General features: G+C 43.9%; 1 long non-coding RNA gene across 2 annotated transcripts; it reads left to right on the top strand.

Annotated features, from left to right (window-relative positions):
• Positions 1-5,140: 5,140 nt before the first annotated feature.
• LOC124086254 (uncharacterized) lies at positions 5,141-13,227 on the top strand. 2 transcript variants are annotated; one of them, XR_009225893.1, is made up of 4 exons: positions 5,141-5,268; positions 5,547-5,704; positions 11,531-11,652; positions 12,568-13,227. It is a non-coding gene; the product is annotated as an uncharacterized LOC124086254 (long non-coding RNA). The 2 variants fall into 2 exon arrangements; XR_006849757.2 differs by lacking the exon at positions 12,568-13,227 and having other exon boundaries at positions 11,531-12,103.
• Positions 13,228-23,358: the final 10,131 nt, after the last annotated feature.

Here is a 23,358-nt window from a genome sequence, read left to right as displayed (position 1 = left end):
CAGTGAATCAAGCACTTTCAGTGTGACACATGTGACACTGGTGACCCAGTGCTGAGAAATGCTTCCTGGAGAAGGCTCCTGAGCTGAAACTTGCAGGATGAGTACTGGAGGGAGAAGTGTTCTAGGTAGCAGGACCAGCAAGAGAGCAAAGACTGGCAGTGGTGGTGGTGGTGGGGAACAACAAGGAACTTGGCTCAGGGTTGCAGGAGGAGTGTGGGCATCCTAGAAGTTTGGTGTCTTCCAGTGAGCTTTCTCTAGGCCTTGTGAACAGGAAAGATGTGACCACAGAGTACTACACCTGGCCCAACAGACCACTTTCCAATGATTTAACTACAAGGATTGGCCTCCATTTCCCCAGTGGGGATTCTTGTCCTGCTGGCTTATTTCTAAGGCATTGTGGGTGGAAAAGTGCTTAGCTAAGTAGTAAAAACTCTGCCACATTGTTAAGAAGTTTCCCTTGCCCCTTACCTCAGGGAAACATCTGCAGGGTGAAGTGAGGTAAAGTGGATGCGCTCTTGGCTTCCATGTTGAGGGATGGTGGTTAATTAGAAGACTTAAGTTTTTCTTCTTAAGTACACAATAGCTTTTGGGGAAATGGCTGACTGTCCCCAGCTGCATGTAAATGCCCAACCGGAAGCCGCAGACAAAGGACTGATTATGACAGAGTGGCACCAGGCTGTTAGCTAGGAGCTGCCAGATGCTGTTAGCAAGTGGGAATAAAAAGTGAAATTGGCAACTTGCCTGGAGAGGAGGATCTCTGTGCCTCACAGAAATCCAGTGGGGAGAACAATGTGGACAGAGCGTGGACGGGGTGAGGTTCAAGGCTGGGGATGGGAGTGTTCCAGACGTGGATCCAGACAATCTCCAGCACTGGGAGACATTAGGTCATAATTATTTTCAGATTAGGGATGCAGGGAGCCAATGGCAGGCAGCAGATGAATCAAGGTTGGAGAATGTGGGTTAGCAGTTGAGTTGTGTTATGGGTTGAACTATATCCCCCCTAAAAGATATGTTGAAGTTCTAATCCCCGGGACAGAAAATGATCTTGTTTAGGAGCACAGTCTCTATAGTAGCTAACCAAGTTAAAATGAGGTCATTTGGATAGACTCTAATCCAATATGACTGGCATTCTCATAAAAAGGGGAAATTTGGACGCAGGCAGATAGGCATGGAGACCATACAACTGAGTGACGCATCTATAAGCCAAGGATAACTAAGGATTATTGGCAAACACAAAAGAGACGGAGAAGTATTATGGTTTGGATGTGGAAGGTCCCCATAAGAGTTCATGGGTTCAAGTTCAATGCTGCAATGTTCAGAGGTAAAATGATTGGACGTGACGATTATAATCTCATCGGTGAATTAATCCACTTGATGAATTAATTATTTGATAGCTGAATGGATTACTGGGAAGTGGGATCTAGTTAGAGGAAGTAGGTCACTGGGGGCATGCTCTGGAAGAGTCTGTCTTCTTCCTAGTCCCTTCCTCTTTCTGTTTCCTGGTTGTCGTGAGCTGAGCAGCTTTCCTGCACCGTGCCCTTTCTGCATGATGCTCTGCCTCACCTCACGCCTAGAGCAATGGAGTCAGTGGACCATGAACTGAGATCTCCGAAAGAGTAGGCTAAATACATTTTTCCTCCTCTAAGTTGTTCAGGTCGGGTATTTTGCTCATAGGTATGAAAAGTTGGCTAACATAAAGAGGCAGGGGAGGATTCTGCCCTAGAGTTGTGAGAAAGAACATGGCCCCATTGACATTTTGATTCAGGACTTCCAGCCCCCAGAGCATGAGACAATATATTTCTGTTGTCTTAAGCCACCCACCCCCTTGGGTAGGAGGTAGAACAGTCTCCACTGATGTGTTAGTTGCCAGCCATAGGCAACCCTCAACACAACTTGCTTTCTTTCCAGTGAAGAGTGTTTGGCTTCTCAAACCCCTCTCATAAGACTAAGACATGATGCTTTGGATATACACGAAAGAGCCAGTCATCCTCTTGGGGCTCAGGTCAGTAGCTCAGACCCTCATGGTACACTGATTATGCCAGTCTGCATGTGTGCTCACGCTGGGTCCTAAGAACAATGATCTGTCCCTGTGGTGAGTCAAAGCAGATGCTTCATAGGAAGGCAGACCCGGACTAACCCTCTGCACTTCAGCTCCTGAGCTGTGTGGACAGGGCAGGAGACTTTCCCACATCTCAGTTTTCCTATCAGTAGAGGACCATACCTCTCCCTCCTGGGTTAATGAGGAGATTATTGAGAATATACATGAAAAGTAATAAGTGCTGATCAGTTAGGGGAAAGGAAATTACAATAAAAAGGGCTGAGGGTGTAGCTCAGTGGTAGAGTGCTTGATTAGCATGTGCAAGGCCCTGGGTTCAATTCTTGGTACCATTAAAAATTAAATAAAATATAGTTTGTTATCTTCAGAGAGGTCTTGTTTGATGGGGTGATTGTGGGAAATATTTTTGAGTCTGGATTGGGGGACAATGACCTTTCCTGCCAGATGGAGCCCAGTAAAAGGGCCAGCACTTTCTCCCCTCCCTCCCTCCCTCCTTCCCTCCTTTCTCTCTTTCCCTCTCTCTCTTCCTTCCTCCCTCCCTCCCTCCCCCACCTCTTTCTTTCCTTCGTCCTGGGGATCAAACCTAGGGTGCTAAACCACAAAGCTATGACCCCAGCTCTTTTAAAATATTTTTTATTTTGAGACAGAGTTTTGCAAAGTTGTCAAGGATAGTCTGAAACTTGCAATCCTCCTGCCTCAGCCTCCTGAGTTGCTGAGATTATAGACCTTTGCCACTACATCCAGCTAGAACACTTTATTTTTGAAGGGCTGCTTCTGTGGACTCTCCTGTGCCCAGAGACTAGCATAGCAGTTTTCTTGTCCCTTCACAGGGTAGGAGGGTTGTTCAAATGAACCACACCAGCTTGGTTGGCTTATTCACCATTCCCAGAACCTGACTCACTCATTACCACTCCTGCGGCGTAGTTTCCTGTCTTTTCTTTTCCTGGTATTACCATTTCAGCTTTAACTAGGTCAACTCCAAACAGGGCCTGTGACTGGAAGACTTTATCTCATTATTGTTACAAATCAGCAGTGGAAGAGAATTCCTCCCAGAGATACCTCTGCACTTGGCCTTGATCCTCCCAGACTCTCGGGCTGTTTACCTGCTGCTCTTTTTACTTCCATGAATGTTCTTTCCCTTCTTTGTCTTCCTGGTCAACTCCCACTTACCTTTCACGCACTCTCTGAAGCTATCTATGCCATTCTGTGTCCCTCCCAAGGTGCTTGTCATCTTGTGCTCCTATTCCTGCCTTTCCCTGGACACTGGGAGGATCTTGGGAAAGGGGACTGAATGATTCAAAGGTCCTGGCATGTAGTTGGGATTATTAATACCTGATGCCCAAGTGAGTGGATAAATGTCTGGCAAGAAGAAGGGAGAGCTGCAGCCAGTGGATGGAGGGATGGATGGAGAGATGAAGGCGTGGGATAGCGCAGCGTCTCTGCCCCTGCTTTAGCTGGGCACAGGTTTGTGTTGCCTTTTGATGCTCAATGCTGTGGATTCAGGGCTGCTCACGTCCTGTATGGATGAGATAGACAGATGACAGATAAAGAGATGAAAGAGAAAGAGGGAGGGAGGTTTGAACAGAGAGGGAGGGTGATGTGATTGAAACAGCTTCTCCTAAGGTGTGTAAAGTTGGTAGTCTATAGTAATCTTCTTTGATGCATTTCATAATCTGAATTTATAAACTCCAAAGAAGATCAGCATGGTGGGCCATGTGGGAGACAGTTTTAAGGGCTGCCTTTGGGGATAAATATCCATTTGCCCTGCTTCTACCTGCAGTTAAGAGCTTGCTGACTTACCCCTCGTGTTTGCTGCCTGGGCTCTGGGTGGCTTTGTATCTCTGTGGCCATCTCTGTGCCTGTCTTGTTCTACTGATTGGATGTGACTGAACTTCTCGTTGGACTGGGTGAGTCTCTGTGGGACCTCCCAGCTTTGCAGGTGCCTGGGTGTGGCCACATCAGAAAACAGAGAGTCCAGTGAAAAGTCTCCTGTATGCATAGGGCCTGCGGAAGAACATGGGCTTGGAACCAGATCAATGACCGGCCCTGGCCACCGGCTGAGGTGTTTGGAGTGTGTTGTTCCATTGCTGCTGAGCAGGTGGCAGCTTTTAGACTGAGCCTGTGTGAAGACTTCTTGACACATTCTTCCTTCCTTTATCTATTGCAGGTGAGGTGTAGGGAGGCTGAAGAGCAAAGTAAATTTATGCTCTTCTCTGAAAAGAGAGCTGACCAGCAAGAGTTTGTTCCATGGTTCTGTTTTATTTATTTATTGGACCCACAGTTCTTAAATGGGAGAGCTCTAAGATTCAGGAGTCCTGGAAATTGATTTTATGTAAAACAATCAGTGGTCCATTGATATCCAGAGGAGATTGGTTCCAGGACCCTCTGGGGGACCCCAAATTATCAGATCAAGTCCTTTATATAAAATGGTGTGGCATTTGCACAGAACCTGTGCACATCCTCTTGTATGTTTGAAATCATTTCTAGATAACTTATAATACTCAACACAATGTCAATGTTATGTAAGTACTTATTCTACTGAATTGTTTAGGGAATAATGGCAAGAAAAAAAAATCTGTACATGCTCCGTACAGACAAAAATTTTTTCCCAAATACTTTTTGCTCTGTGGTTGGTTGAATCCATAGATGTGGAACCCCAGGAATGAGAGCTGACTGTATCTACCAATATGGGAAGGAAAAAGGATGTGGCCTTTCCCAGGGGCAACTGCACTGGAAGGCAACCCCTACCTTCCATATTAAAAACCAAAAAACCCAAGACCTCCCCCACCCAAAAACAAAACAACGCCTAAAGAAAACCTCAGCCTGGGTTGATCTGACTCTCAGACCTGCAGGATTTTCATTAATATTGGAGAGAGAGACAGCTTCTCAGCCTCAAAACACTTGCAAACTTGGTAACTTCAGCCAAACCTTCTTCACTCCCCTCCCCGGCTCTCAGTTTTCTTCTTTGCACAATTGTTATACTGTCGTACTTCCTTCCTGGAGTTAGTAGGATCCAATAAGTTAAGATAAATTACAAAATGTTAAATAAATGCTAAGGCTTGATGGTCATTATTATAACAGAGCACAACAGCACAGAGGAGATCTCGGAGTGACCTGTAGAATTAATGGGACCAATGACATTTATCTCCTGACATCCATCTCTTCACAGTCATCTGTCTCAGTCCTTGGGATGAAGTCATAAAGAGGCGCAGGTAGGTGGTAGAGCTGAAGTTAGTTTCTGTTCTTGATTTGGGCATCTCGGTCCTAGCATTTGTGTGGGTTGCTAAGGAATGCTACTAGAATGTGAAACTCCTAAGTCTTGGGGTGGGGCTAGGGGGGGGATCTTTGGTGGCATCTGAGGTCTTCCAGTGTCTGCCCAACAGCTCCAGTCTCCATTTCTTGCTTTTATGTACAATCACATTTTCCTTTTCTCCAGACTATCCATCTGTGGCATCCTGGATCATAAATTTCCTTTTTTTTTTTTTTTCAGAAACTGTGCTAAATCTGAGATCTGATCACAACCAGAGAACCCAGAAAATCCTGTCTTGATGGCTATCAGTCCTCCAATCTGTGGCTATTCAGGAAGGTACTGTGCCCAGGACAATAACAAACAATAACAATAATAACAACAACAACAAAAAAAGAAAGGTAATTTATGTTGTGAATGTGGGATTTAATTCCAAGAACTTAAGCAGAATTCTGGCCTGGCAGGCCTCACTTTGGATGATCAAAGTCCACTCCAGAGCCCTCAGAGTGTTTGCACTATCTGAGCCTTAAGGCCAGTTGAACCCTCCTCAAGGTCACCTTGACCCCACCCAGGGACCCATCTGAGAAACTCTGAGAACACCAGAATGGGAGCGAGTGTCCCCTTCTTGTAACAGAGAAGCCCAAGTACCTTCTCCAGGTTTTGGAGATGAGAGACCAGGCAGAAGCAGCAGAAAGCCAAGATTCAGGTTCAAGTCTCTCCTCTCTAGCTTCCTGGAAGAAAGAGATAGAGAAGAGGTCATAGTCCTATAGGTTGAGTGCCATCCCACCCCAGCAAGGCTTCCCTCTATCTCTCCCAACTTTTTTACATATAAAGACAACTTTTTTATTTAGAGAAAGAATAAATATAAAAAAACACTTGTTTAACTGACAAATACAATGAACATGATATAAACTCAGAAAAAATAAGATAATTTTATTATTTTCTTGACATATCTCTAATGTTTTTCTCTTATAATCTTTGGCTGTAGAGTGTCATATGATGATGAATTTATAATATAGTTTCCCACAGAGGGAAGGATAATTTAGCCTCTCCTCTAGCATGATTGATTGAAATGTATTTATTATTGATGCTTTAGGACAGTTTCTGCTTCCTTACTCTCTGCTGGTAAAAATATGCACATTTTAAAGAATGTTTTGAAATTTGAAAAAGCATCTATCAAAATTCTTTCATGTAGGATCTCTTCCAATTTCAGGGCATTCAAAATTTTGTATGCAGTTGCTAATCTTTTAAAAATATTTATTTTTATTGAGATATAAGTCCCATCCATAAAATTACCTCTTTAAAGTGCATAATTCACAGAGATGTGCAACCATCATCACTGTCTAATTCCAGAACATTTCCATCACTCCAAAAAGAATCTCCATACCCAATAGCAGTCACTTTCCATTTGTCTGTCCCCTCCCCCCTCCAATTTCTTGTATCTGTAATTCTGCTTTCTGGTCTCTGTGGATTTGCCTATTCTGAACAGTTCATATAAATGGAATCTTACAATATGTAGACTTTGGCGTCTCATTTCTTTCCCTTAGCTTACCGATCTCAAGGTCATCCATGTTATAGAATTTCATTCATTCATGGAATCAGTATTTTCTTAATTTATAGGCTGAATAAGATTCCATTATATGAATATGTGACATTTTGTTTACTTATTCATAAGTCGATGGCTCTTTGGGTTTTCCCTGAATTTGTCTAGTATTAATAAGGCTTCTATGAACACTTATGTGTCATTTTTTTCCATGGGTGTGTTCCCATGTCTGTTGGGTATACATGTGGGAGTGGAATTGCTGGTATGTGGTACGACTATGCTGAACTTCGTGAATATGGGCCGGAAATGACGCCTCTTCTCTTTGCAGGCTGGGGAAGGTTGGGGTAGAGGGTGTAGCGGGCTGGCGGGGAGTATATTGAGTACCCAGCAGTGTCTCTCAGTGCCCCCTACTTCTTTCTTTGATTGCCCCCATCAATGAAGGCCTGGTATCAGCGACCTGCCTGTCAGGAAACTAAAACAAATTTATAGTTTGCAGTTCTAAAAACAGAAATGAAAGTAATTTTATTTAGACCCAAGAAGGAATTACATTCTTATCATTTTAATGCTTCAGGGTGTGTATGGCTGCTTAGACTGGCATCCCAGCTCCACTCCTAAGAGCTGTGGGCCCTGACCAAGGGACTGGACCTCTCTGTGAGTTGGTGTCTTCATCTGTAAAATGGGGAGATACTAACATTGGTACTTTCCTTGTGGAGCTGTTGTGAGACCCCAGGATGATAAGGCACGTGACACACTCAACAAAGTCCCTCAGCTCTTGTATATACTACTAGCAATCTTATTGGCCTTCTGTAGGAATGGACGTATGTCAATGAGATGATCTCTACAGGCTTTGATCACCAAAGTGCCAATTTTAGGGCATGTTTGAGAAGTCGCAGTCAAGAAAGGGCAGACAGATGTCTGAGCCTGACATCAGCTAATTAAACTAATTGCAGACCAGTCTTCAGCACAGCCCTGTCGGAGCTGATGGGAAGCCAGTGTGACTCCTGGTTGATCTGTCCCTGAAATGCAGTGTGGGAGTGTGAGGACTTTGTAAGGAGATGCTGGCTTTGGCTATAAAATCTTGCCGTGTGTCTAGAAGCCTGGGTTCTCTTGTCTTAAGGAGCTTCCCTGAAAAATTGAGATTTTTTTCCAAGGTAGGTTTCAGTAAGAGAAAAAGAGATTGGGTTATCTATCACCTGCACCCCATTTCTTTTGCCAAAACCCTGCCAATTTTTCCTAGTGACAAAAATAACAAATGTTTTTTAGTTTTATAGTAGAATGTATGATTAATTTGGACGGCAGAAGAGGAGTACTGAACTCTAGGAAATCTGATCCTTCTCCCTCCTTCCCTCCCTCTCTACCTATCATCTATCTATCCATCTATCCAATCACCCATCCATCTATCATCTACCTACCTTCCTATCTGCCCATCTATTACTTATTCTCCTATTTACCTATGTAGAATTATTTCTTTCTTCATCTATCTATCTATCTATCTATCTATCTATCTATCTATCTATCTATCTATCTTTATCTTTGTCTTTATTAGCTGAGAATTTGCTGTTTCCCATTGATTGATGGATTCATTCAATGAACCAACTCATCTACCACCCACCAATTGTTTATAAACACTTACTGTATACCAGGCATTGCTCAGGGAGAAGTGTACAGAGACATGAAAAATTGTGCTCTATATGTATACTACGAGTTAAAATGCATTCTGCTGTCATATATAACAAATTAGAATAAATAAATAAATTTTAAAAAGCGATAAATGGGAAACATAGGAGGACAAGTAGCTGTAGCATAGTATATGAAATTCAGAAAAGGAACTCTGAAAACATAATAGAACTATCTAGAGATGAGATAACATCTGGAGTTGAAGGATGTGTAGGATATAACAGCAGAAAAGATGGAGAAGGTAGTACCAGGTGAGGAGAACTTGGTTTTCAGAAATACAGAGGCATCCTCAGGAGGCTGGGGCAGAGGCTGTGAAGCAGGGATTCCTAGGAGATGAGGTTGAATCATTAGGGTCTTGAATTATATCCTAAAACATTTGGGTTTTACCCTGAAATCTTGAGAGTAGATTAAGCAGGCGAATGATTACATTTTCAAAAGATCCCTCTGACAGTGGGCATGAGGCGTTGGTGGGCAGAGGTGGGAGGAGACAGGGATAATGATTAAAAGGCTCCTTGATCGTTAAGCCTCTAATCAATAAGCAATTCACTTATGTTTCATAAAGCATTAGTCAGATAATCTAGGCCATGACCCAGGTTTGACATCATGTGAAACACATGGGAATGCATTTTATTTTATATCTGCTGCCTGGTTAAATTTATTTTATTCTCTTTTCTCCTTTTACAATTGAGGATTCCCGGTTGTTGATGTTTTTCTCTAGTGTACTTCCTGTGTCACACCGATACTTGAAACATATCATGGAAGTGATTCATTAAAATATGAATTGATTTGATTTGGCTTCAAATACAAAAAAACAGTCATACAATGACTGGGTGATTGCAAAGCTAAAAAAAAAAAAAGTCACACCATATATTATTTGTGCCCTACAAGAAAAGTGTACTCATGTTCCTTGAGGCCAGTAGGTCTACAGGGTGACTGCTTACCAGCTACCTTGGTAGAAGGTCGTGGGTCCCTTTGGGGAGGCCTAGGAGAAAGAATTCACAGTATAAATTTCTTGTGATGTACTAGGGTCCTTTCTCAAGGGAACCTGGCCTCCTCTTCATCCTGGGTCTGTAAACTGGCTCAAGTCCAGGAATGGATTGAGGAACTAAGATTCTCTGTTCTTAATGGTTTGAGTTAGACTGAGTCCACTTGGATTGGAGGCTTTCTACTGATACAGATAAAGCAAGGGCTGTGCAGGCTTCCATTTCCCTTCTAGGAACACCATGATCCACCAGCCAGCCCTCTAAGTCTGCGTGAGTCAGAGCACTGTATGCTGGCTTTGCCTCTGGCTGCTCATTACTGCCATTATGCCCACCATGTCCTTAGTGATCCGTGGCTGCTACGTGGCTCCTATCTCCCAGGATCCAATTATTCCCTTTGCATTTAAATTTTCCAGTTGAAGGACTGTAGTTCCCACTGAAAGTTTTGCCCTACAGAGAAGAGCAATCCCAGATACTGGGATTCCCCTTGCAGATCTGTTTCCCCAAGTTTTGGTGAAAGACGTGTCATTGGGAGCCTCCATGTGAGTATGTTTTAAGTAACTCCTCTTCCACATTAGAGGGGTCGCCATATATGGAGGGGACTGATCCATGGAGGGAGCCCTCAGGAATGGACAGAAAGCTACTTCTAAGAGTGATTCTCTGTCCCTGGACCTGGGTCTCCTCAGTCAATCCAGGCAGATTTGCACCTGGAGGTGGGGACCTAAAAACCTTCCAGGAGGCTGCATTCAGAGTCTTCCAAGAGTAGCCATCATCCTTTGTTCAGTTTCCACACGCAACCTTCTGGCCACAGATCAGATTTCCTTGGTTCCTTGAGAGTGGGACCTGTTCCTCTCTGGGAGCAGATGTGAGTGTTTGGATGGTGGGAACTGTCCATCTTCCAGTGAAATCAATGCTGTGTGAATGGATTACCAGAGGGTACAGTGTCCAGCCCAGCATAGTCTCAGGCTCCTTCCCTGAATCCAGCTACTGGTGGCCCTCTCTGTACCTCTCCTCTGTCGTGTACCAGGCAGTGTCAATAGCTGTCAGTTTAGTTGATGACCTGAACTGATAATTCTGTTCTCAAGCTAAGGAACAGCATTTAACTTTTGGCTAAGAACATCATTAGGGCCCTTTGGTAAATCAAGCCAAGCTTATTTATTTGGTTCTGTTAAATACATAAAATGGGCTTATTTAATGGTTGATTTTCCCCAATACAATTGCTAACTTTATTTAGTTTTTGTTTTAAACAACAACAACAAAAACTTAATCCACAATTGAATTAATGAATTCCACAGCTGAGAGTTGGAAACCTCCAGACTGACAGGGCAGGTCCTACTGGTTGGCGATCTCTAGCGTACACAGTCAGTGGGGGTGTCTCGGTTGCATCATGCAGAGCAGGGATCGTTTTCTGCAATTCTGCACAACCCCCCTCCCTTCCAGTCCCAAGTCTAGGCCCTCAGGCACAGCAAGTGCTCACTCAGGGTAGGTTACTGGAATGACTCCCTCTGGACACTCCAGGTCACTCACACACTGTGCCATCTGGTATCTATGGCTGCCAAGATATTGACCTGGGCACGCATCCCCCAGGAAGGGGAGAGCTGCAGAAGCACCCTGCAAGAAGGAAGTCCACTGCTTGTCTGGCAGCCAATAGAATCACTTGAGATACTCCGGTGCTTAGAGCCACTTGGCCACGAGAGGAGATGAATGTATATAATTCCTCACGGAGGGAAACCAATCTTCCTGAGGCTGCTTAGTGACTTCTTTCTTCATCTGAGAGGATTTGCATGGCCATTCAGCAGTTCAGTATCTTCCATAGGCTTGGTAGGAGCTTAGCTTTCCCCTGTGTTTTGCAAGGTTGTGTGTGTCATCCAACCACAGGGCACCACGCGTGGGTCTCGGCAGTTGTGCAAGTCTAGTTCCTCATGTCGGTGTTGCTTTTTAACAGGGGTATTGGCTGGTTTTGTTTAAAGTTTAATAGGAGGCAAAGATTGTTCTAATCCAATTACTTTCCTTCCCCTATGAGACAGGTGGTGTTGTCCCCATTTTGCAGATGGAGAAACAACCAGAGAAGTTCAGCAACTCACCGATGATCACTAATGGACCTATTTCCTCTTGCAGTGTCGGACACCTTCCGCTCTCCATACAGCAGGTCCTTTGCATTATTGTTAATTTTTCACGATGTAGACGCTGTTGTCATTTGCCATTTCATTTATGAGGAATCCCAGGTGTGAACAAGATGAGTCATTAGTTCAAGGTCATGGTGAGAATTGTGGCAGGTGTGGGTAGGCCCCTGGCCAGGACTATCGCAGTTCAACAACCATCCTGCTCTCTTGCTTCTCAGGTTAGGTGTTGACAGAATAACTTGGTTATTTGTAGGTTTAGATATGTTGCTGAATTTTTCTCCTTCAAAGCCTAGATTAACTGCCTAGAATTAATGATTGTAATTCTATGTTCATAATTTATTTCCATATTTGAAGCCAGTCTACAGACACTTGAAATGTATCAGATAGAACACTAAATGAGATTTCTACAATGCTTTTGGAATACAATTTGCAACATCTATTCAAACAAATAACACTCTTGTCTTTTTTTTGGGGGGGGGATACCCAGGATTGAACTCAGGGATACTCGACTACTGAGCCACATCTCCAGCCCTTTTTTATATTTTATTTAGACACAGGGTCTCACTGAGTTGCTTAGTGCCTCGCCTTTGCTGAGGCTGGCTTTGAACTCCTGCTGCCTCAGCCTCCCGAGGTGCTGGGTTTATAGGCGTGCACCACCTGGCTACACCCTTGTCTTTTTTATTCAAAGATCTCACCTTGGGAGAGTCTCCTAGAAACTAAGCACTAGAGAGATGAGGTAGAGGAGTAAGGAAGTTTTGCAGCTCTGTTTATAATGACAGAAACTGAGACAGTCTGACAACTTGCCCTCAGGGTGTGTGTGTGTATGTGTGTGTGTGTGTGTGTGAGAGTGTGCGTGGTGGTGAAGATAAGCAGGTAGATTGATCAGTTGTGATTTGTCTGTTCAATGCAACGTGCTGATACAACCTGCGTTTTCTGACTAGGGGTCTGGTTGGATGACAGGAGCAAGCGGCAGCCATGTGTGCACTGAAAACCCATTCAAATGAAAAAAAAAAAAGTGACACACCCCTTCCTGTACACACCTGGTGACAACTTAGGACTGTCTGAGTTTGAGACGCATGCAGAGGAGGGTGGAAGGACACACTCCAGGCCGTTAAGGTTGGTTCCCTGGGAGGTGAGGACGTCCCCAGTGGAAGAGCTCAGGTGGGGGCACTGCTAATTTTCGGTGCGGTTTCCCAGGTAGGGGTGAGTGGGTGGCATTTTTGAAACCTTAAAAACTAACTTGACAAACGAGTATAGTTGACATAGCGAATGCTCAGCTCACTATGGAAATGTGCAGATCTTAGCTACATAGTTTGATCAGTTTTGACGAAGGCAGGCACACATGTAACCCCACGCCTTCGTCATCTGGGAAGCCAAGGTGTGTTCCTCCTGGTCAATTCCCTGCCACTCCCTCTAATGGAAGCAACCACTATTCTCATTTCCTTCACCATAGGTTAGCTTTTCCTGTTCCAGAACTTCTTCTGGAATAAATGGAATACAAAAGCGTGTACTCTTTTGTGTGTGACTTCTTTTGCTCAACAAAATAGTTTTGATATACATCCACATTTCTGCATGTACCAGCAGCTTGTTCCTTTTCTTTGTGGAGTAATATTCCATTGTTTGGCTATGCCGCAATTTGTTCACTTGTTGTTTCTGACTATTATGAATAAACTGCTGTGAACATCTTTGTACAGTGTTTTTTTTTTTGTGTGTGTGTGTGTGTGCAACGATGTTTATTTTCTCTTGGCTGAATACTTAGAAATGGAGTTACTGGATCAAAGGGAAGGTAAATGTTTAATGTTATAAAAAACGACAAAGAGTTTTCCACACTCGTTGTAACATTTTATACCTCCACCAGCAATGTATTCTGAATTCATATATTTTGTTTTTTGATTCTCAACTTTCTTTTTGGTTCTTTTTTTAAATCGTTTCCTTTTCTCTATTAAAATGGTGCATCTCTTCATTCATGATGGTTATGTTTCATTTAAATCTTTTAACATATTTATGATAACTATTTTCAAATGTTTGTCCGATCCTTCCAACATCTGTATTGTTCTTAGTCTATTTCTCTTTTCCTTTTCTCTCTGTCCCTCTTTCTCTCCCCCCCTCCCCCCACCCCCATCTTTCTTTCTCTGGGTCTCTCTATGTTGCCCAGGCTGGCCTCTCTTTCCTGGGCTCAAATGAGTCTCCATACTCCACTTCTCTAATAGCTGGAACATTAGGCCTGTGCCTCATTCCCAGTGTTCTTCATTTGTTTTATTAACGGATTCCTCTTCTGCTTGTGGATCACTTGGTATTTTTTCATATGATCTAAAATTTTTCACCTTATGCTGGAGATGAATAGCATATTGGTGAATTTCTAGATATTGTTATTTTCCCTTAAGGAGTATAGGATATATTTTTTTTTCTTGGAGATAGTAAGTTAATTTACATTAAAACCCACTTAATCCTTTCAGGCTTTTATAAAAGCCTTTCAAGATTGCTTTTAGAGTAATCTTTTTTTGTAGTTAGAGTGGTATAGTGTGCTCCTTCTATCATCTCAGCTGAATGGCTAGGTAGGTGCTCGGGGATTTACCTCCCCTCTGGCTGGTTGGAAATGTTGTCTCCCAGGCCTGTGGGATCTCCACACAGCTCCAGGTTCTCAGTAGCTCTTTGTAGCCATGTCTCTTGGTGTCTTGTGCTATGTGAATGCAGTTTAGTGTCTGACCAAAAACTTAAGAGGACCCTTCTGCAGATTTCTGGAATTCCTTATTTGGTGCCTTTCTGCTCACCAGTACCTTACCCCATGCATTCCATCTGCCTCAGCAGAACTTCTATCACTGTCTTCTCACTGTGGTCTGTTTGAGCTCCATGTCCCTGAATGGTCTGGGCAACTAGTTCAGGCAGAAAGTAGGGAAATCTGGGGTGGAGCTCACTTGACTTACCCTCCTCTGTAGGTCACAGCTTTGCACAGTCTGTTGGCCAATAGATGAAAACCACTTGGTTCCTATATTTCTTATAGCTCGCCAGTTGTTGGTAGTTAGAGGGCAGGTCCCATCTCACTTGCTTCATTGTTTGGGAGAACTCTAAAAACCTTTTTTCCTGCATTTATATTTATTTTTAAAATTTTTATTTGTTTTTGATTCATATAACACTTGTACACACTTATTAAAATATTACAGTGTGATATTTCAATTCAGTTATATGATATACACACACACATACATACACACAGTCAGGGTATTTAGCATATCCATCACCTCATACATTTATTTGTGGTCAGAACATTCCATATCTTCTCTGCTAGCTGTTGTGATATATTCAATGCAATATTGTTAACCACAGTTACCCAACTGTGAAACAGAACACCGGAAATTATTTCTCCTCTTTGAACTCTTACTTTATACCCACTGACTTATCTCTCCCTGTCTCCCTTCCCTCTCTTACCCTTAGCCTATGGTAACCAATATTCTGTTCTCTCCTCCTCTTTGAAATTAACTTCTTTGGCTTCCACCTGAGTGAGGTCATGCATTATTTTTATTTCATGTAAAATAGTATACTTTGAGTTCATTCATGTTACTGCAAAAGACAGGATTTCTATTTTATGGCTGAATAGTATTCCATCTTTTCTGACAACATTTTTAATTTAATAAAATACTTTTTTTTTTTGCCAAAAGAGAAATGAATCTCAAAATGTTATCTATCTAAGAGAATACTGCATAATGTCATTGATTAGGATGAGGTGACCAAACCAGAATTTTTTGGTCTAGGGTTACACTAAGGAAGAATGACTTTTTCCTCCCCCTTACTCTCCTTTCTTTCAGCCATGGGAATTTAAAGGACTGGCATTTGAGTAAGGGGGGGGGGCAAGACAACCATCCTCACTGCCTCCAGCTTAGGTAAAACCCTCCGTCCTCAAGGCCCAGCTGGACCCTCAGAAGCCTGCAGGAAACAAATGAAGATCATGGATTTGTTACCTCAAACAGTGGTGCACACATCTCCACCAGGGCCCAGGTGTGGCAGGTGGTGGCAGTGACTAAAGGGGACTTAGAGGCCAGGTCTCTAGAGTCTAGTTATCCCATACCTTCCCCTCTGGCCCACAGACAGGGCCAAAAGAGTTGGGAGGTCCAGGTCAGGTAGATGAGGAAGTACAAAAGGTGGTGAGCACAGCTGGGGGCCAGGGGTGGGGTCAGGGGCCGGGCCAGGGGCTTTCCTGGGAAGGGCCCACCCAGTTCCTCACCCTTGAACGCTACCGTGGAACACAGGCTGGAAGAGGCACGCATGGCAGCCTTTCCACTGGGAGGATGCTACATACCTTACGACAGTCCCCCACCCAGCCTGGGAAGTCACATTCACTTAAGACAGCACTTCCTGGGATAGGCTGTGGAACTATCTCAAGCTCATCTTTTAGACCACTCCACTGAGTGCCCGAGTTTGTCCTGAGTGAGGTCTCCGTCCTGGTGGGTGGGCTGGTGGGAAAGAGCCAGCCCAGTGTCAGGAAAGGTCTGGACTCTGGTCACATCCACTGGGCATTCAGAGTCTTGGGATTATTCTGGGGGTGGGGTGGAGAGGACCATTAATTAATTAATTAATTTTAATTAATGAATAAAAAGTATGCATATTTATGGTGTAAAACCTGATGCTTTGATATATGTATATACTGTGGAATTACAAAATCAGGTTATTAAACAGAGACATGACTTCACATGCTTAGCTTTTGGGGGTCATGAGAACATTTAAAATCAACTCTTCATAATTTTCAAGTATATACTCTATTGTCAATAGCAATCACAATGTGTAATAGATCTCTTGAATTTATTTTTTCTGTCTCACTGAAATTTTGTGACCCTTGTCCAACATCAACCCCCATCCTTTCTATCCCTCAGCCTCTGGTAAGTTCCACTCTGCTTTCTGTTTCTGTGGTTTTTAACTTTTTAAGCTTTACGTGTAAGTGAAATCATGTGACTTTTGTTTTTCTGGACCCTGTTTATTTTGCTTAACTTAATGTCCTTCTAGTTTATATACATTGTTGCAAAAGGTAGAGGATTTCCATCTTTGTAAAGGCTGTGTGGTATTCCATTGGGGTCCTCTACCATGGTTTCTTTCTCCACTCCTCGGTTGATGGACACTTAACTTTATGTCATTTGGTAACTTGTGAACAATGCTGCCATGACCAGGAGGGGGCAGATATCTCTCCCACTAACTGATTTCATACCCTTTGGATACTTACCCAGGAGAGGGATTGCTGTTTTATATGGTAGTTCTATGTTTTAATTTTCTGGGGGATCTCCACACAGGCTATGTCAAAAACATTTTGCCCAGAGTGTACGAGAAGGCTTACCTTTCTCCACATCCTTGCCAACCCTCCTAACCTTTTGTCTTTTGGCAATAGCCAGTCTTGGAGGCATGAAGTGATGGCTTACTGTGGTTTAATTTGCATGGGAGGGGGCTCCTTGAACTTGAGCCATGTCTCTCACCACCCAAGTTTCTGGGCTTTTGGAGGTGGTGGCCTCTGCTCTTCCAGGGGCTCCCCTCCTGGCTTGGCAAAGGAACCGTCTCCCTGACAACTGATTATTTTGCTTCCTTCTCAACCATAGCGCTGAGGCTTCTGGTAACTTATTTTTAGGAAGCAAAGACTAGGCAGATGGGAACCACCAGTCTGGTCACTGGGAAAGGCTTCCTCTGATTCCGAATTTAGATGATGGGGTGGTCAGACTGGAATCAGCTCTTGGTGATCTCCCACACTGGGTTTCTGATATTTAAAGAGACTGGTACTTGTCGGTTTTGAATTCAGCCTTGTTAGGTTAGCAGGACTCTTGCTACCACAATAGACCATCTCTTGGTTGAGTTAAAACAAAAAAAAAAACAGGAGCCCTCGAAGGAAAACCCGGGTGCAGGGACGAGGAACCGTCACAGCTGAGTGCCTTCATTCTGCAGAAATAGAACCGGGGACTACGATTAGAGCCTGTTACCACCCACCCAGCTCTGCGGCAGGCGATGGTGGATTTTGCCAGATGAGAAATCTTAAATAGAGGGTTTAGGGACATCCGAACTGCAGTGTCTCAACACGACATTTCGTTTGCTCGGAGAAACTCCTGTGATGGGTTTGGTAAGTTTTCAAGATAAAGCAGCACTTGGATTTTCACATTCCCAAATCATGACTAAGAAGATCCAGGCTGTCTAAATAAAGGGAAACAATCCTATTTAGTGGCCTCCAAATGTAATTAAACTGCCGAATCAGTAATTTCCTTAATGTGGGCAACTCATGCATGACTAACACCTTTGTTCCCCAATCAAAACATACTAAAAGAGAAAGAAGAAAACAAACAGAATGAGAGGGAGATTCACCAATGCACTCAGAAGGACCTAACCTTGAACTCTGTGTGTTTTATTACAAATTTGTATCCAAGTTGGAAATGACAAGGTTGGCTGAATGCTGACCAGAATCCTGGAAAAGGAAGTAGGTTGAGCTCACTCATGGACCGAGGTGGGAAAGTCCTTAGTAAAAGGCCTGTAATCCTGGCTGCTCAGGAAGCTGAGGCAGGAGGATGACAAGTTTGAGGCCAGCCTTTGCAATTTAGCTAGACCTTGTCTCAATATAAAAAATTAAAGAAAGGGCTGGAATTGTAGCCCAGTGGTAGAGTGCTCCTGGGTTCAATCTCTAGGACCTGGGTATGGGCGATAGCCTGGAAAATCAAAGTTGAGAAGTAGAAGGACTTGTATTTGACCTTGCACCATCCAGTTCCTGGATCTGCATCGTACTAGTCCTTATTCTTGGTGACAAGATCTCTTGCCACATGGACCTCTGATGGGTCTTGGCTATCCCAAAGCCACAGAATCATCCTCATGGCTAGGGAGTAGGGTGGGCATGCCTCTCTCTGAGCAGGTCAAGGAAATGGGGAGGTGAAGGACAGACAAAAGCAGTTCCCCCTGGGGGCTGGGGCTCTGAGATAAGGCTGGGAAGGGCAGAGGTGTGCTCCAGGGGCTTGTGGTGAACCCTTCCCATACTTCCCAGTCCCCTTCCCTGAGCGAGGCGAGCTGGTAGATTTGATTTCAGCAGGAGAACCCGTCTGTTTACTGGGCTCAGCTCATGAAAGAAGTCGGATATTGGCAGGAATTTCAAATTCTGACTGAGGAGTCGAGCTATTTATGTTGAAAACATTTGAATGACTCCCCCCACCCCACTCTTTTCTTCCACAATGCAGGGTGGGCACCCTTCCAGGGCTGCCTTCGCACCCAGCCAGCCTCCCAAAGCTGCCTGGCAATCTCTCTGCCCAAACAGCAAGGATTCTGGCTGAATAAGTGCCCCGGCAGAGCTCCCCAAGTGCTCAAGTTTAATATGCACTTGACCTCTTTGTCTTTCAGAAATGAGATTTATTGAGTTTGGATTCCAGTGCCCCCGGCCCCCACTAACATCTAATTAACCAGACCACACTTTGACTTCAAAAGTGCAGGAGAAAATGAGGAGATGTATTATGATGTTCTCTCTGCAGGAGCCCCCCAGGGAGGGGCTGGGGAGTGGAGCCAGGGGTCTTTTGAAGTATCTGAGTTGGTGGTCTGTGGTTCTGCCAGAATGCAAGATAAGCAGTTCGGGCCTTCCTCTGTGGTTTCTTTTTTTCCCCAATAAAGAGCGATTATCTTTCCTTTGGTCTTGTCATTGACTCTTTTTGGCCTGAATTTCCCAGGCTCTACATCTGAGTTCCTTAGATGCAAGAGACAAGGGGCAGACAAATACATCCTCTGCCCTAACCCCCCTCCCCTGCCAATAGTCTCCTACTATCTTGACACTGGGGCTGGATTCCCACCATGAAAACCACCCCTTTCTTTCCAGGGCACTGTGTCTAGAGAGCTCCGGGAAAATATATCATGAGAGACAGGGCAATGCAGTATTAATCCACCAGAAGCAAAATCAAAACTCCTTTGGAGTAGGGTTTGATTTAATTCCCCATTTTTTAGGGGGAAGCTGCAAAGGTTGGACAAAAGAAAAGAAGATGAAATTTGGTGTTTCTCTAAAGCAACCAAGAGTGACAGCAGAAATCTTCTTTTCTATTCTTCTGCTTCTGGGGATCTGAACTTGGAGCATGAGGATCATGGCTTGCTCTTGAAAGACAGAACTAGTTACTTCTGCAGCAGAAGGGGGCTTTCAGCACAAACTGGGACTTTAGCTACAGGGTATCAAGGGGACAGTGCTGTAGGGGCCTGGGCAGGTCATGGCTATGGAACCTGAGCAAACACTGCAGGGCTCACCTAGGTAAAGGAGCGACCAGCTGCCTAAATGCAGTGGCCAGAGGGTTTTGGGCACTTTGTGCTTGATTTAGGTCACGGTGCTTTCCAAGAAGGCGCCATGAACCAAGGCAAGAGCAGGGTTAGGAGCTTGGGCATGAGGCTGGGGTTGTTTTAGAGATTTAAATGAGAGAGCATCGATGCATCACATGCTCAATAATGGTACAGGTCAGCGTTGTTGTTATCATTACTGCTGTGAATGAAGGGGAAGGAAACTTCTCAGGGCCTGAGTTCAGGGGCTGAGAGTGGGAGTGGTGGAGATGGAGGCAAAGGACAGGGCAAAGGTCAAGGTCTCAGAGTAGGTAGAGGTGACTCCCAAGTGAACGCCAAGGCCTGGGCTTGTGGGAGACTCAGGACTTGTCTGTCCTGTGAAGCAATGGAAGAGGTGCTGGGTATGCGTTTGTGGTCAGGGACGGATTCTGACTTAGAGTTGTGGCCAAGGCCCATGGCACAGTTCTGCCCCCAGGGTAGGAGCTGGTAGCATGTCTCCTGGTCTTTCTCATTTTAAGGTCACTTGACTTTCTTTCCAACTGCTGCTGCTTTCTACCTTTCTTTGTTTGAGGACTTGGGTGGATGAAACCTACTTTGTCCCCCTGAGTGAAAGATGGGAAGTAGGGACACAGCACCATTGGGAAGACAGGCTTTGACCTCTGCCTCTGACCTCTGACTCAGTGTGTAAATACCCGGCTCCCTCCCCTCTCTGGAGGGATACACCTAAAGCACAGGCTGTTTAGACCGGACCTTGGAGGTCACTCCAGGACTCAGTAACAGGCTCTACTGCCACCTTCCCTACCCAGACTGACCTGCAGTCTCCTCTCCTTCTGAACAGACTCCTAGCACTGAAATCCCTACCTGGGGATCCAAACTGAAGTGTGCTCAGTGGCTGGCTGATGACTGAATGCAGGAGTCTGGCCTACCCAGCGTCAGCGGCTCTGCCCTTCTCTTCTGTCATGTCATTCCAGAGGTCGCCCGTGCTCCTGGTAGGTGGCAAATGGGGCATCCACAGGCTCAGAGTCACACCCCCAGGGGCCCCAGGGACCCCAAGGACCCTAGGCTTTATTTCCGGCCCTTGCCTCCTTTATTTTCTGTGTGACCTTTTTTTCCCTCTAGCATGATCAAGTGGGAAAAGGCAGGGTTTTCAGCTATACACCCCCATCCGGGGCCTTCTGCCTGATGATTTATCTTGAATCAAGGAGGAGCCCCCACTTCCCTACTGTTTTTTAGAGCCTGCCTCTCTCCATCTTTCATTCTTAATGATTCTTTAATGGAATCAGTCAAGAAACATATCAGACCTTTGTAGCTTTATCTCCAAGAAAGGCTGAGGAGACGGGATAACAGTGCCTGTCATGCAAAACACAAAGAGCCACATGCAAAGAGGCGACCTGACTGGACAGATAGGATCTGGGTGTCTGCGGAGTCCAGGCTGCTGTGGAGCCCTGCCTCAGAGAAACTTGTTAAACAGTCTCCAAGTCTGGTACAATTAGATGACAACATTTATTTGCAAATAGGATGGGTGATGGTGACAGCCCTATAATTTATGTCTTCAATAAGTGGCTCATGCCCCGGTGTCCTCATGGATCCACTGCCGCTCAATCTCACCCCTGGTTTTCACAATTTTGCATTTATATTAGGGATGTAAGTGACAAAATAGAGCATGTGACAGTTCAGGTTGTTGTTGGGGCGTCCTTCTCAGATTGCCAACCATGCTGGCTTTTGATAAGATAATTACTCCATTTTGTGTGAGTTTCTTGCTTCTCTTATGGCAAATTGGGCCATATTGGGTCTGTCTCTGGGGCATTTCTCCTCACGCATTTGCAGAGGAAAGGAGCAGGTAGTTGATGCTTTGTTGCTTTGTCGGAGGAAAAAGCAACTAGGCAGGGAACATTCTGGAACCTCTGGGCTGACAGAAACTTCCAAGGCCCTCTTATCTCTCGCGGACTCCAAGGGCCAACTTGCCTCTCTAGCAGTGCCATCTGATGTCATCCTTCTTTAGAGGGAACATGTAACTTACTGTTTGAACTGGAGCTTTTTTGGGGATGAGAAGGGTCACTGTTGTTGCTCCAAGGTATCAATTTGTCAAATGTGGGCAGTAAAACACGTTACCTTCTGTGCTTGCACATCCTGAGTGATAGGGAACTTCTTTAGCCCCACAAAGTACATGTGCCAAAGATCTATGAAAACCCTCACACTCACACTTCTCTTAAAATGAAGAAGACAGGGGTGTTGATTCTTTGCTTTTCTTTTCAATACAATATTGCATGCCTTAGCCAGCATAATGAGAGAAGAATGTAAAGCAAGAGGCATTCAGTTCTTACTGGAAAGAAAAAAAACAAAATTTCCATTTTTATGGACAATTTATGATTATCCACAGAGAAAACCCCAGAGACCCTTAAAAATAATAATTAGAATTAATAAGAGAGTTTGTTAAAGTTTTTTGGCTATAAGATCAACAAACAAATTAATTACCTTCTAACCATCAGTGACAAGCCATTAAAAACACTGTCTATAATCGCAGCAAAAATGTAACATGCTTAGGGATAAATATAATTGAAGCCATGTATGATCCTAAGGGACAACATTATAATACTTAAAGAAAACCTAACTAAACCCAGAGATCTATCATGTTCAAAAATATGTGGACTTCGTATTGAAAAGATGTTGGTTCTTCCAAAATTGGTTTTGTAAGTTTGATACAATTCCAATAAAAGTGCTAACAAGGTTATTTGTGGAACTTCATAGACCTTTTCTAAATTGGATGTAGAATAACCAAAGACTGAGAATAACTAGGACATTTTGGAGCAGAATATGGTGGGGATTCAGTCTATCAGGTGCCAAGACTTATTATAAAGGCATGCTAATGAAGGAGGTATAATATTTTTGTGGGGATAGACAAATGGAGGAACAGAACAGAAGAGAGGAGCCAGACATATACAAATCTTCTAGGACAAGGATGGCATAGCACATGTAAGTCAGATGGGGACAATTAATCACCTACATTGGAAAATAATCAGATTGCCAATTCATGTGCAAAAATAAAATTCCAGGTGAATTAAACACCTAAAAACAAAAGGCAAAACATATAAACTTTTAGATGAAGACTAAGAAGGATTATGTCCCTGATCTCAGTGCAGAAAATCTTTAAATTTTTAAAAAAATTTAGGTACGGACTATTGGATTAATTATAATCCTTGGTTTTCCCTGGCTTGCTTGTACTTTTCTTATGTTGCTATTATTAATGATGCAGTAAGCACTTATGGACCTGCCACTCAAAAACTAGAGCTTTGAGTCAATAACCCACGTCTAAAAGTGAGGCCCCAACACCCCGTTCCATTGTCTCAGCAACATCAGGAAACTATCGCTGTAGTCAGGTACACATTGCTCTATTTTCTTTTCATATTGTATTATTACACCGAACTTGTCCTAAAAGTTTATGTTTTCAATTACGTTACTTTTTAACTTTACGAAAAGGG

The sequence above is a fragment of the Marmota monax genome, unplaced genomic scaffold (assembly GCF_021218885.2).
Source record: "Marmota monax isolate L192 unplaced genomic scaffold, Marmota_monax_Labrador192_F-V1.1 WCK01_AAM20220418_F8-fsc00024, whole genome shotgun sequence".
Taxonomy (NCBI): Eukaryota; Metazoa; Chordata; class Mammalia; order Rodentia; family Sciuridae; genus Marmota; species Marmota monax.
The sequence above is the reverse complement of the archived record's forward strand: the minus strand, read 5'-3'. Positions and strand labels throughout refer to the sequence as shown.